The sequence below is a fragment of the Daphnia pulex genome, chromosome 5, assembly GCF_021134715.1.
Source record: "Daphnia pulex isolate KAP4 chromosome 5, ASM2113471v1".
NCBI classification, from domain to species: domain Eukaryota; kingdom Metazoa; phylum Arthropoda; class Branchiopoda; order Diplostraca; family Daphniidae; genus Daphnia; species Daphnia pulex.
Window position 1 is genome coordinate 5,605,207 of NC_060021.1, and position 14,069 is coordinate 5,619,275.

General features: G+C 40.2%; 7 non-coding genes across 7 annotated transcripts; all 7 read left to right on the top strand.

Annotated features, from left to right (window-relative positions):
• The first annotated feature begins 1,488 nt into the window (after nucleotides 1-1,488).
• Nucleotides 1,489-1,561, top strand: Trnat-agu. The gene has a single exon. It is a non-coding gene; the product is annotated as a tRNA-Thr (tRNA).
• Nucleotides 1,562-1,972: 411 nt separating this feature from the next.
• On the top strand, nucleotides 1,973-2,045 carry Trnat-agu. Its single transcript has one exon. It is a non-coding gene; the product is annotated as a tRNA-Thr (tRNA).
• Nucleotides 2,046-2,455: 410 nt separating this feature from the next.
• Trnav-aac lies at nucleotides 2,456-2,528 on the top strand. Its single transcript has one exon. It is a non-coding gene; the product is annotated as a tRNA-Val (tRNA).
• An 857-nt stretch (nucleotides 2,529-3,385) lies between these two features.
• Trnat-agu lies at nucleotides 3,386-3,458 on the top strand. The gene has a single exon. It is a non-coding gene; the product is annotated as a tRNA-Thr (tRNA).
• A 410-nt stretch (nucleotides 3,459-3,868) lies between these two features.
• Nucleotides 3,869-3,941, top strand: Trnav-aac. Its single transcript has one exon. It is a non-coding gene; the product is annotated as a tRNA-Val (tRNA).
• Nucleotides 3,942-4,797: 856 nt separating this feature from the next.
• On the top strand, nucleotides 4,798-4,870 carry Trnav-aac. Its single transcript has one exon. It is a non-coding gene; the product is annotated as a tRNA-Val (tRNA).
• Nucleotides 4,871-5,726: 856 nt separating this feature from the next.
• Trnat-agu lies at nucleotides 5,727-5,799 on the top strand. The gene has a single exon. It is a non-coding gene; the product is annotated as a tRNA-Thr (tRNA).
• Nucleotides 5,800-14,069: the final 8,270 nt, after the last annotated feature.

A 14,069-nucleotide genomic window follows, 5' to 3' on the forward strand; every position in this document is an offset into this window, starting at 1 on the left:
TCAATTGTAAAACTGCTGTTGTGACGTCATGACCACTTTTTAAATTGTTGTCCTATGAAAAAGTATTGTGGTTCTATGGCTTAGATGGCAAAGCGCCTGCCTAGTATGCATGAGATCACGCGTTCGTGTCTCGTTGCGATCTGTAAGAAATGTCATCATGTATGAAAAATCATCCCGTGTCTCTTAGAATTCAGAAAAGGAACTGATAGAATCGTTAAAAAAAGTTCTATTATAGCGCAGAATACCGTTAAATTGCTAGTTCTAATGATTATTTTCTTGGTAGTCTAATTTTGACTGCCTACTCGGGCACAATTCCATAGGTATTTTCAATGCTGAAATTTAAACACCAAATCATAATAACTAATGGTGCAGCATGGATCTGCTCTTCCTAGTAAGAGACCAGGACTCGTAGTATCGTTGAAAATCTCGTTGATTTTTTTGTAAATTGTTCTTTGTGCTATGGAACAGTTGGGAACTTTAAAATAGAAGTAATCAATTGTAAAACTGCTTTTGTGACGTCATGACCACTTTTTAAATTGTTGTCCTATGAAGCCGTTTTGTGTGGTCCTATGGCTTAGATGGCAAAGTTGGGACCTGTAAGAAATGAAATAAAAATCATCCCGTGTCACTTAGAAATCAGAAAAAGAACTGATAGAATCGTTAAAACAAGTTCTATTTACGCGCAGAATACTGTTAAATTGCTAGTTATAATGATTATTTTCTTGGTAGTCTAATTTTGACTGCCTACTCGGGCACAATTCCATAGGTATTTTCCATGCTGAAATTTAAACACCAAATCATAATAACTAATTGTGCAGCATGGATCTGCTCTTCCTAGTAGATACCAGGACTCGTAGTATCGTTGAAAATCTCGTTGATTTTTTTGTAAATTGTTCTTTGTGCTGTGGAACAGTTGGGAACTTTAAATTAGAAGTAATCAATTGTAAAACTGCTGTTGTGACATCATGACCACTTTTTGAATTGTTGCCCTATGTAGCCGTTTTGTGGTCCTATGGCTTCGATGGCAAAGCGCCTGCCTAGTAAGCAGGGGATGATGAGTTCGAGTCTCGTTGGGACCTGTAAGAAATGTCATCATAATCATCCAGTGTCTCTTAGAATTCAGAAAAAGAACTGATAGAATCGTTAAAATAAGTTCTATTATAGCGCAGAATACCGTTAAATTGCTAGTTATAATGATTATTTTCTTGGTAGTCTAATTTTTACTGCCTTCTCGGGCACAATTCCATAGGTATTTTCCATGCTGAAATTTAAACACCAAATCATAATAACTAATTGTGCAGCATGGATCTGCTCTTCCTAGTAAGAGACCAGGACTCGTAGTATCGTTGAAAATCTCGTTGATTTTTTCTTAAATTGTTCTTTATGCTGTGGAACAGTTGGGAACTTTAAAATAGAAGTAATCAATTATAAACTGCTGTTGTGACGTCATGACCACTTTTGAAATTGTTGTCCTATGAAAAAGTTCTGGGTCCTATGGCTTAGATGGCAAAGTGCCTGCCTAGTAGGCAGGAGATCACGAGTTCGAGTCTCGTTGGGACCTGTAAGAAATGTCATCATAATCATCCCGTGTCTCTTAGAAATCAGAAAAATAACTGATAGAATCGTTAAAATAAGTTCTATTTTAGCGCAGAATACCGTAAAATTGCTAGTTATAATGATTATTTTCTTGGTAGTCTAATTTTGACTGCCTACTCGGGCACAATTCCATAGGTATTTTTTATGCTGAAATTTAAATACCAAATCATAATAACTAATTGTCCAGCATGGATCTGCTCTTCCTAGTAAGAGACCAGGACTCGTAGTATCGTTGAAAATCTCATTGATTTTTTTGTAAATTGTTCTTTGTGCTGTGGAACAGTTGGGAACTTTAAAATAGAAGTAATCAATTGTAAAACTGCTTTTGTGACGTTATGACCACTTTTCAAATTGTTTTCCTATGAAGCCGTTTTGTGGTCCTATGGCTTAGATGTCAAAGCGCCTGCCTAGTAAGCAGGAGATCACGAGTTCGAGTCTCGCTGGGACCTGTAAGAAATGTCATCATAATCATCCCGTGTCTCTTATAAATCAGAAAAAGAACTGATAGAATCGTTAAAATAAGTTCTTTTTTAGCGCAGAATACCGTTAAATTGCTAGTTATAATGATTATTTTCTTGGTAGTCTAATTTTGACTGCCTACTCGGCCAAAATTCCATAGGTATTTTCCATGCTGAAATTTAATTAACAAATCATAATAACTAATTGTGCAGCATGGATCTGCTCTTCCTAGTAAGAGACCAGGACTCGTAGTATCGTTGAAAATCTCGTTGATTTTTTTGTAAATTGTTCTTTGTGCTGTGGAACAGTTGGGAACTTTAAAATAAAAGTAATCAATTGTAAAACTGCTTTTGGGACGTCATGACCACTTTTGAAATTGTTGTCCTGTGAAAAAGTTCTGGGTCCTATGGCTTAGATGGCAAAGCGCCTGCCTAACAAGCAGGAGATCACGAGTTCGAGTCTCGTTGGGACCTGTAAGAAATGTCATCATAATCATACCGCGTCTCTAAGAAATCAGAAAAATAACTGATAGAATCGTTAAAATAAGTTCTATTTTAGCGCAGAATACCGTTAAATTGCTAGTTATAATGATTATTTTCTTGGTAGTCTAATTTTGACTGCCTACTCGGGCACAATTCCATAGGTATTTTTTATGCTGAAATTTAAATACCAAATCATAATAACTAATTTTCCAGCATGGATCTGCTCTTCCTAGTAAGAGACCAGGACTCGTAGTATCGTTGAAAATCTCGTTGATTTTTTTGTAAATTGTTCTTTGTGCTATGGAACAGTTTGGAACTTTAAAATAGAAGTAATCAATTGTAAAACTGCTTTTGTGACGTCATGACCACTTTTTAAATTGTTGTCCTATGAAGCCGTTTTGTATGGTCCTATGGCTTAGATGGCAAAGTTGGGACCTGTAAGAAATGAAATAAAAATCATCCCGTGTCACTTAGAAATCAGAAAAAGAACTGATAGAATCGTTAAAACAAGTTCTATTTTAGCGCAGAATACCGTTAAATTGCTAGTTATAATGATTATTTTCTTGGTAGTCTAATTTTGACTGCCTACTCGGGCACAATTCCATAGGTATTTTTTATGCTGAAATTTAAATACCAAATCATAATAACTAATTGTCCAGCATGGATCTGCTCTTCCTAGTAAGAGACCAGGACTCGTAATATCGTTGAAAATCTCGTTGATTTTTTTGTAAATTGTTCTTTGTGCTGTGGAACAGTTGGGAACTTTAAAATAGAAGTAATCAATTGTAAAACTGCTTTTGTGACGTTATGACCACTTTTCAAATTGTTTTCCTATGAATCCGTTTTGTGGTCCTATGGCTTAGATGTCAAAGCGCCTGCCTAGTAAGCAGGAGATCACGAGTTCGAGTCTCGCTGGGACCTGTAAGAAATGTCATCATAATCATCCCGTGTCTCTTATAAATCAGAAAAATAACTGATAGAATCGTTAAAATAAGTTCTATTTTAGCGCAGAATACCGTTAAATTGCTAGTTATAATGATTATTTTCTTGGTAGTCTAATTTTGACTGCCTACTCGGCCAAAATTCCATAGGTATTTTCCATGCTGAAATTTAATTAACAAATCATAATAACTAATTGTGCAGCATGGATCTGCTCTTCCTAGTAAGAGACCAGGACTCGTAGTATCGTTGAAAATCTCGTTGATTTTTTTGTAAATTGTTCTTTGTGCTGTGGAACAGTTGGGAACTTTAAAATAAAAGTAATCAATTGTAAAACTGCTGTTGGGACGTCATGACCACTTTTGAAATTGTTGTCCTATGAAAAAGTTCTGGGTCCTATGGCTTAGATGGCAAAGCGCCTGCCTAACAAGCAGGAGATCACGAGTTCGAGTCTCGTTGGGACCTGTAAGAAATGTCATCATAATCATACCGCGTCTCTTAGAAATCAGAAAAATAACTGATAGAATCGTTAAAATAAGTTCTATTTTAGCGCAGAATACCGTTAAATTGCTAGTTATAATGATTATTTTCTTGGTAGTCTAATTTTGACTGCCTACTCGGGCACAATTCCATAGGTATTTTTTATGCTGAAATTTAAATACCAAATCATTATAACTAATTGTCCAGCATGGATCTGCTCTTCCTAGTAAGAGACCAGGACTCGTAATATCGTTGAAAATCTCGTTGATTTTTTTGTAAATTGTTCTTTGTGCTGTGCAACAGTTGGGAACTTTAAAATAGAAGTAATCAATTGTAAAACTGCTTTTGTGACGTCATGACCACTTTTTAAATTGTTGTCCTATGAAGCCGTTTTGTGTGGTCCTATGGCTTAGATGGCAAAGTTGGGACCTGTAAGAAATGAAATAAAAATCATCCCGTGTCACTTAGAAATCAGAAAAAGAACTGATAGAATCGTTAAAACAAGTTCTATTTTAGCGCAGAATACCGTTAAATTGCTAGTTATAATGATTATTTTCTTGGTAGTCTAATTTTGACTGCCTACTCGGGCACAATTCCATAGGTATTTTCGATGCTGAAATTTAAACACCAAATGATAATAACTAATGGTGCAGCATGGATCTGCTCTTCCTAGTAAGAGACCAGGACTCGTAGTATCGTTGAAAATCTCAATGATTTTTTTGTAAATTGATCTTTGTGCTGTGGAACAGTTGGGAACTTTAAAATAGAAGTAATCAATTGTAAAACTACTGTTGTTACGTCATGACCACTTTTGAAATTGTTGTCCTATGAAAAAGTTCTGGGTCCTATGGCTTAGATGGCAAAGCGCCTGCCTAACAAGCAGGAGATCACGAGTTCGAGTCTCGTTGGGACCTGTAAGAAATGTCATCATAATCATACCGCGTCTCTTAGAAATCAGAAAAATAACTGATAGAATCGTTAAAATAAGTTCTATTTTAGCGCAGAATACCGTTAAATTGCTAGTTATAATGATTATTTTCTTGGTAGTCTAATTTTGACTGCCTACTCGGGCACAATTCCATAGGTATTTTTTATGCTGAAATTTAAATACCAAATCATTATAACTAATTGTCCAGCATGGATCTGCTCTTCCTAGTAAGAGACCAGGACTCGTAATATCGTTGAAAATCTCGTTGATTTTTTTGTAAATTGTTCTTTGTGCTGTGCAACAGTTGGGAACTTTAAAATAGAAGTAATCAATTGTAAAACTGCTTTTGTGACGTCATGACCACTTTTTAAATTGTTGTCCTATGAAGCCGTTTTGTGTGGTCCTATGGCTTAGATGGCAAAGTTGGGACCTGTAAGAAATGAAATAAAAATCATCCCGTGTCACTTAGAAATCAGAAAAAGAACTGATAGAATCGTTAAAACAAGTTCTATTTTAGCGCAGAATACCGTTAAATTGCTAGTTATAATGATTATTTTCTTGGTAGTCTAATTTTGACTGCCTACTCGGGCACAATTCCATAGGTATTTTCGATGCTGAAATTTAAACACCAAATGATAATAACTAATGGTGCAGCATGGATCTGCTCTTCCTAGTAAGAGACCAGGACTCGTAGTATCGTTGAAAATCTCAATGATTTTTTTGTAAATTGATCTTTGTGCTGTGGAACAGTTGGGAACTTTAAAATAGAAGTAATCAATTGTAAAACTACTGTTGTTACGTCATGACCACTTTTGAAATTGTTGTCCTATGAAAAAGTTCTGGGTCCTATGGCTTAGATGGCAAAGCGCCTGCCTAGTAAGCAGGAGATCACGCGTTCGAGTCTCGTTGGGACCTGTAAGAAATGTCATCATAATCATCCCGTGTCTCTTAGAAATCAGAAAAAGAACTGATAGAATCGTTAAAATAAGTTCTATTTTAGCGCAGAATATCGTTAAATTGCTAGTTATAATGATTATTTTCTTGGTAGTCTAATTTTGACTGCCTACTCGGGCACAATTCCATAGGTATTTTCCATGCTGAAATTTAAATACCAAATCATAATAACTAATTGTCCAGCATTATTAGAAACGGCTGTCCATTTGGCAAACCCGCTTTACCCCCTTCCCCTCCTTTGAGCAAGTGACGACGCCAGGCTTTTCTTTAAGTCTGGCAACGTGGGTGGGAGTCATCTTAGAAAAGGGGGGGCTTCCTTTTTTCCTTCTTCTTGTCCGTGATCTCGTGGAGTGTGGTAACGCTGTATGTGCTCTGTATTTCTTATGTGTGTCTCAAATGTGGCTTTGTGTATCCCTAGTGTCATCAACAATATACACTCAGTGCATTATATCTTATTTATTCTAATAGGTTATGGGCCCAGGACACGCCAATTAATTGACAAGAATGAATCACGAAGCCTCGAGAGAAGTCAACAGAATAACGAAGTTAAGCGGTCCGGAAAAATGGACCTCGTTTAGATATGGGTGTACACTGCTGCTGCAACGAGCACGTGTTCTCAACGTCGTCACGAGACTTGAACCTCGACCCGAACCGGTAATTATTGTCTTTCTATGTAGACGTCTTGCGAGACAAAGAACAAAGGTTGAATTTTGAGAATTCTTCTTTACAAAAGAAAATGAGAGAGACGAAAATTGTAATGATGGCAAAAGACTAAACTATTTCCTGGACATAGAAGAAAGAGATTTGACGAGTAGTTGTAAGTGATGTTTCTATCCAACGGCTGCTCAGAATGAAGTCAATGCCCAGTTTTTTTTTAAATTAAATTATGAAACGTATTACAGTAACTATGGGGCCAGACTTGCTTCTTTGCAGCCACGTGTTGGTATAAAAGCATGACACTACCTGATGATGGAAAAGCATTAAATGCTTGGCTTATTGTTCAAGTTTGCAGTCGTAAATAGTGTTTCTATCAGATAGGCAATTCACATGATACCTGTAAGCTTGACTTTGTTTTCAGCCGCCTATAGCAGTCTGAATTAATCCTCTCACTATATAGCCTCTGTCTGAAATAGAAACACTATACTGCCATTCTAGTATGAATTGTGAAGAAATTTTATGTCGTTGTAAGTCGGGTAAACGCATTTGCTTGGGTCAAATTATCGTTCACGTCACTCAGGCCTCACACACGCCACACTCGCATCTAACGAGTGGTGAAAGTCACGATCGTTTGATTAAAACAAAATATAAATATATATTTATATATAAATATATGTATGTATACATATTTTATGCGCGTACCACGACACGACAGAGTGCCACTGTTTGTTCTATTGAGAACTCACACATTATTATGCTGTTCATTGAGAGCTTATCTCCACAGACGCGGCATATTACGCACGCCAGTTAATTAACGTTATGTTCAATTATTGACAGAACCTCAATGAGAACCAGGAGGTCGCGAATCAAAATCTGATAGACGCTTGGGACATGAAGGATGCAGAGGCGAGAATTATAATATTCTGCAACGTTGAGGGGCCACAGCAAACTCTCATCGAAGGATGCGCGTCCTCCGCGGAAATGTGGGAGCGTTTGATACTGCAATACGCCAACGCTGCTCCTATCAACGGCAATCTACTGCTAGAGAAATTTTTCAACTACAAATACAATCCTGAGCACAGAGTGCTGGATCATGTGGCAGTATACACAAACTTGGCAGAAGAGCTGAGAAACTTGGAATCACCTGTCACTGAACAACAACTCGTTGTGAAAATTATCCAAACACTGCCCCCCAGTTTTCGCTCATTCCGTTCGGCTTGGGACAATCTACCAAGAAACGAGCAAACAATAGCAAACCTAACACCAAGACTGGTAAACGAAGAAGCCATCAGCAGAGCGGCCAACAACGGCGCGATGAATCCGACCGATGCGGCCTTCTTTGCGTTCCACACGCCTAAAGCAGCCGCTTTCGCCGGGGAGAGCGCCGCAAAGACATCCCCAGGGCAAAGTTTCGACAACGCAGCACACGCGCAAGGGGGATTTCTTGGCCGTGGACGAGGCTCCTACTTTACGGGTGAATGGCGAGGACGCGGCAGAGGCAGAGGAGGAAGAGGAGGTAGAGGTGGTGGCAGCTCCAATCCGCACAACCACTCATACGCACGAAAAGATGGACATCAACAAAACGATCAGCAGCAAAGCAGCCAACATGCCGGCTCAGTCGTCTGCTTCAACTGCAATGGAAACGGACACAAAGCTTATCAGTGTCCAACAAAAAGAGAAGAAGAACGTGGTCAGGCGAGACAAGAAAATTTCAACAAGAAAAGAGGTTTTGGTTGTATCTCTTCGTCATTGTGTCTGGTTGCACGAGAACACAAGGTCTGGAACGCTGATTCGGGCGCAACCAATCACATGACTGATCAACGGTCCTTCTTCACCACTTTCAAAATAATTCCACCCGGAACATGGAAAATCAATGGAATTGGTGGTGTTGAACTACAAGCCCTTGGTATAGGAAACATCGACGTCATTACAGAAGTAGATGGTGTGAAGCTTGAAGGAACATTCCACGACGTGTTATACGTTCCCGGTCTTGGAATTAATCTTTTTTCAATTGGAGCAGCCACCGACTGTAACGTCAATGTTGAGTTCACTGATACACAGGTCTTTTTCGCTAATAAGGAAACTAACGAAAAATTCATGACTGGCTCTCGTGTCGAAAACTCCCTCTACAGATTATGCGCTACGACCAAAAACCCAACGGAACTGAACGAAGAATCTTCAACAGCGCTCTACGGTGTTGGTAATGGGAGTACCAAGGCGTCCCTCGAACTTTGGCATAGAAGATTCGGCCATCTCAACTGTCAAGACATTTTAAAGATCAACAAATCTAAAGCAGTATACGGCCTGCACCTCAACGACGTCAAAAAACCACTCATATGCGAAGGTTGCATCTTTGGAAAACTCCACCGTAGCAAGTTCCCAACCGGATGCGGCCGCGCGGAAAATATCGGCGACTTGATCCACTCCGATGTCGGGGGTCCATTACACGTGCCAACTCCTGAAGGCCATCGCTTCTTCGTCATCTTCAAAGACGACAACAGCAGTTATACAGTAGCCAAACTCATGAAGACGAAAAATGAAGCTGGCACGCATTTCATGGAATTTGCAGAAATGATGAAAACCCAAACCGGAAGGCCAATAAAAATACTCAGGACGGACCAAGGAACTGACATCCTCGGTGGAAACTTTAGCGAATACAAAAAACGTACTGGTCTTATTCATCAAACTACTGCTAGGTACACTCCACAACAAAACTCTCGTTCCGAGAGAACGATGCGTACAGTTGTAGAGGCCGTGAGAAGTGGCCTGTACACTAACGACAACAGCAAACAACTTCCGTGCAACATCAGAAATGAAGTCAGAGAACTCTGGGGCGAATTTCTTCTGTCTATCGTTTACATATTCAACCGGACTCTCACCAGCCACACAGAAGTCACTCCGTTCGAGAAATTATTCGGCAAGAAACCATCGGTTGCCCACCTAAGGGTTCTCGGCTGCCGCGCATACGCCCACGTTCCTGACCAGTTACGCAAGAAACTAGATCCTAAAGGCGAAGCATGTTGGATGGTCGGCTACGGTGAAAATCAAAAGGCCTGGCGACTTTGGAATCCTGTCGAGAGGAAAATAATCATTTCCCGTGATGTGACCTTCGATGAAACAATCCTGATTGGAGATCACCCACTCACAGCTGAAAAGGGCAATAGCCCAATGGAACCAATGCAACTATTAGTAGAAGTACTTAATCAGGTATCTTGCTTATACTAGTAGCCATACATAAACAAACCAAATATATTTTTTGTGTATATATATTTATGTATGTGTATGTATATATTCATATATGTATATATATATTTTATATATATATCCGTTTTTTTTTCACCAGACTCAACTAATCGAAGGTGTAGATGAAAGCCAAGACACTCCCGATAATCAAGATGCATCAGTCGAAGAAGCTCCCCAAGTCGAGGCCTTAGAGGAGGAGATTGAACGGGCTCCTAGCGGCAGAAATGAAGAAGGTACGGAAGTCCTCGACGTTGCGAATGCGGAACCTGTTCACGTTGTGACTCCTGATCACGCCAACAAGAATCAAGAAGTGGACGAAGTCCCCAACATCGACGCCCCACCAATATCGATTCACGATTCACACAATTATCGAAGGTAAAAACTAATCGCCGTTACGAAACAATTACTGGCGCTCACCACCTTCCATATATATTTCATAGACCAACAAGATCCGGCCGCGTGCCAAGATACACGGATCGATACGTGGAATATATGGAATCCTTCGGAAATGCAGCATCCACTGATCCAGCCCCTAAGAGCTCTTCATTTTTCGAACTAGAAGTTGATGAACCACAAACCTACAAACAAGCGGTGGAATCAAGATATGCGGAACAGTGGTTACCAGCTTTCAAGGCAGAGTATGACTCTCAGATCAAGAACAAATCGTGGGTGCTCATCCCAAAATCCCATGTACCAACTGAGTGCGCTATACTGCCTCACAAATGGGTTGGGAAATATAAGCCGGGCTATGGAGACCCACTGCAGCCAGATTTCGTGGCCCCACGCTTTAAAGGAAGATTAACAGTTGTTGGATGTCACCAGCAGTACGGCGTCGACTACGAAGAAACGTACGCACCTGTGCCACGTCTTGACTCAATTCGATCTGTTCTATCACTCACCGCATCACTCGGATACAAATCATTTCAGTTCGACGTGGCCACAGCGTTTCTGAACGCGGATGTTGACAAACCAATTTTCATGACCCAACCCGAAGGATTCGTGGTGTCTGGAAAAGAGGATCACGTGTGTAAACTTTTGAAAGCAGTCTACGGAATAAAGCAGGCTCCCCGTCTTTGGTGCAAGACCTTCATCGCCGCCCTACTCAGATATGGTTTTAAGGCACTGGACGCAGATATGTGCGTGTTCATCCTGGTTAACAATAGCATCGTGTCATATCTCTTCATCTGGGTAGATGACGGATGGTTTTCTAGCAGTTCTGATGAGGAGTGTCAACGCTTCGCTACTTGGATCGGTAACTAATAAGATATAACCTTTTTTTTCCCCATTACTCACAAATCAAATTTCCTACCTCTTTTGTCAGGTAACGAATTTGAAGTAAGATGTCTCCCCCCGACCAGATTCGTTGGTATGAACATCGAGTACGACAGGAAAAATAGCCAAGTATTTCTCTCGCAGCAGCACTCGATACTCAAGGCACTGGAACAGTTCGGCATGACGGATAGCCATCCTAAGCTGACCCCAGCCGAATCCAGCGTTCACCTTTCTAGTTCGATGGTGCCACGCAACGAGGGGAAAGTGGACATGTCTTTAATCCCCTACCGTGCGGCAGTTGGATTCCTGCTCTATCTTTCATCCACCACTAGACCGGACATTGCCTAAGGCGTTGGACAAGTGTCGAAATTTTGCGAAAACCCACAGCCGGCGCACTGGAACGCAGTCAAACGTATATTCGCTTACCTGAAAGGTACGCTCGACTTCGGTATATGGCTGGGTGGACGGAAGGATGAAGGAGCCGTAGTCTATACCGACGCCGACTACGCCAGTGATGTAGACGACCGAAAATCCATCTCAGGATGCATCGCTTTCTACAAGGGAGGGCCAGTCGCATGGTCGTGCAGGAGACAAGAATGTGTATCTATCTCAACTACCGAGTCGGAATATGTGTCCTTATCAGATGGAGCGAAGACAGCTCTTTGGCTCAACGCGCTGGCTAACGGCCTAAACTCGTCTCCGGTCCCAATGGAAAAGTCTTCAGGCGACGAGGTACCACCAAATCCCGTTAAGATGTATTGCGACAATCAAAGTGCTATTTGTCTGGTCAAAAATCCGGTCCATCCGCGGCGATCAAAACACATCGACGTGAGATATCACTTTGTAAGACAGCTGCAAGAAAACAACAAGATCGCCGTCGAATTCGTTAGCTCCAAAGACCAACTGGCCGACATCTTCACGAAGGCTTTGCCAGCGCCAAGGTTTCAAGAGTTACGTGAACGCATCGGGGTAGGACCATACGAGAAGAATTGAGGAGGTACGGGTTTGAGAGAGGGTATTAGAAACGGCTGTCCATTTGGCAAACCCGCTTTACCCCCTTCCCCTCCTTTGAGCAAGTGACGACGCCAGGCTTTTCTTTAAGTCTGGCAACGTGGGTGGGAGTCATCTTAGAAAAGGGGGTGCTTCCTTTTTTCCTTCTTCTTGTCCGTGATCTCGTGGAGTGTGGTAACGCTGTATGTGCTCTGTATTTCTTATGTGTGTCTCAAATGTGGCTTTGTGTATCCCTAGTGTCATCAACAATATACACTCAGTACATTATATCTTATTTATTCTAATAAGCATGGATCTGCTCTTCCTAGTAAGAGACCAGGACTCGTAATATCGTTGAAAATCTCATTGATTTTTTTGTAAATTGTTCTTTGTGCTGTGGAACAGTTGGGAACTTTAATATAGAAGTAATCAATTGTAAAACTGCTGTTGTGTCGTCATGACCACTTTTTAAATTGTTGTCCTATGAAAAAGTTTTGTGGTACTATGGCATAGATGGCAAAGCGCCTGCCTAGTAAGCAGGAGATCACGAGTTCGAGTCTCGTTGGGACTTGTAAGGAATGTCATCATAATCATCCCGTGTCTCTTAGAAATCAGAAAAAGAACTGATAGAATCGTTAAAATAAGTTCTATTATAGCGCAGAATACCGTTAAATTGCTAGTTATAATGATTATTTTCTTGGTAGTCTAATTTTTACTGCCTACTCGGGCACAATTGCATAGGTATTTTCCATGCTGAAATTTAAACATCAAATCATAATTACTAATTGTGCTGCAGGGATCTTCTCTTCCTAGTAAATGACCAGGACTCGTAGTATCGTTGAAAATCTCGTTGATTTTTTTGTAAATTGTTCTTTGTGCTGTGGAACAGTTGGGAACTTTAAAATAGAAGTAATCAATTGTAAAAGTGCTGTTGTGACGTCATGACCACTTTTGAAATTGTTGTCCTATGAATATGTTTTTTGGTCCTATGGCTTCGATGGCAAAGCGCCTGCCTAGCAAGCAGGAGATGATGAGTTCGAGTCTCGATGGTACCTGTAAAAAATGTCAACATAATCATCCCTGGTCTCTTAGAAAACAGAAAAAGAACTGATAGAATCGTTAAAATAAGTTCTATTTTAGCGCAGAATACCGTTAAATTGCTAGTTATAATGATTATTTTCTTGGTAGTCTAATTTTGACTGCCTACTCGGGCACAATTCCATAGGTATTTTCCATGCTGATATTTAAACACCAAATCATAATAACTAATTGTGCTGCATGGATCTGCTCTTCCTAGTAAGAGACCAGGACTCGTAGTATCGTTGAAAATCTAGTAGACTTTTTTGTAAATTGTTCTTTGTGCTGTGGAACAGTTGGGAACTTTAAAATAGAAGTAATCAATTGTAAAACTGCTGTTGTGACGTCATGACCACTTTTGAAATTGTTGTCCTATGAAAAAGTTTTGTGGTCCTATGGCTTAGATGGCAAAGGGCCTGCCTAGTAAGCAGGAGATCACGAGTTCGAGTCTCGTTGGGACATGTAAGAAATGTCATCATAATCATCCCGTGTCTCTTAGAAAACTGAAAAAGAACTGTTAGAATCGTTAAAATAAGTTATATTTTAGCGCAGAATACCGTTAAATTGCTAGTTATAATGATTATTTTCTTGGTAGTCTAATTTTTACTGCCTACTCGGGCACAATTGCATAGGTATTTTCCATGCTGAAATTTAAACATCAAATCATAATTACTAATTGTGCTGCAGGGATCTGCTCTTCCTAGTAAGAGACCAGGACTCGTAGTATCGTTGAAAATCTAGTTGACTTTTTTGTAAATTGTTCTTTGTGCTGTGGAACAGTTGGGAACTTTAAATAGAAGTAATCAATTGTAAAACTGCTGATGTGACGTCATGACCACTTTTGAAATTGTTGTCCTATGAATATGTTTTTTGGTCCTATGGCTTCGATGGCAAAGCGCCTGCCTAGTAAGCAGGAGATGATGAGTTCGAGTCTCGATGGTACCTGTAAAAAATGTCAAAATAATCATCACTTGTCTCTTGGAAAACAGAAA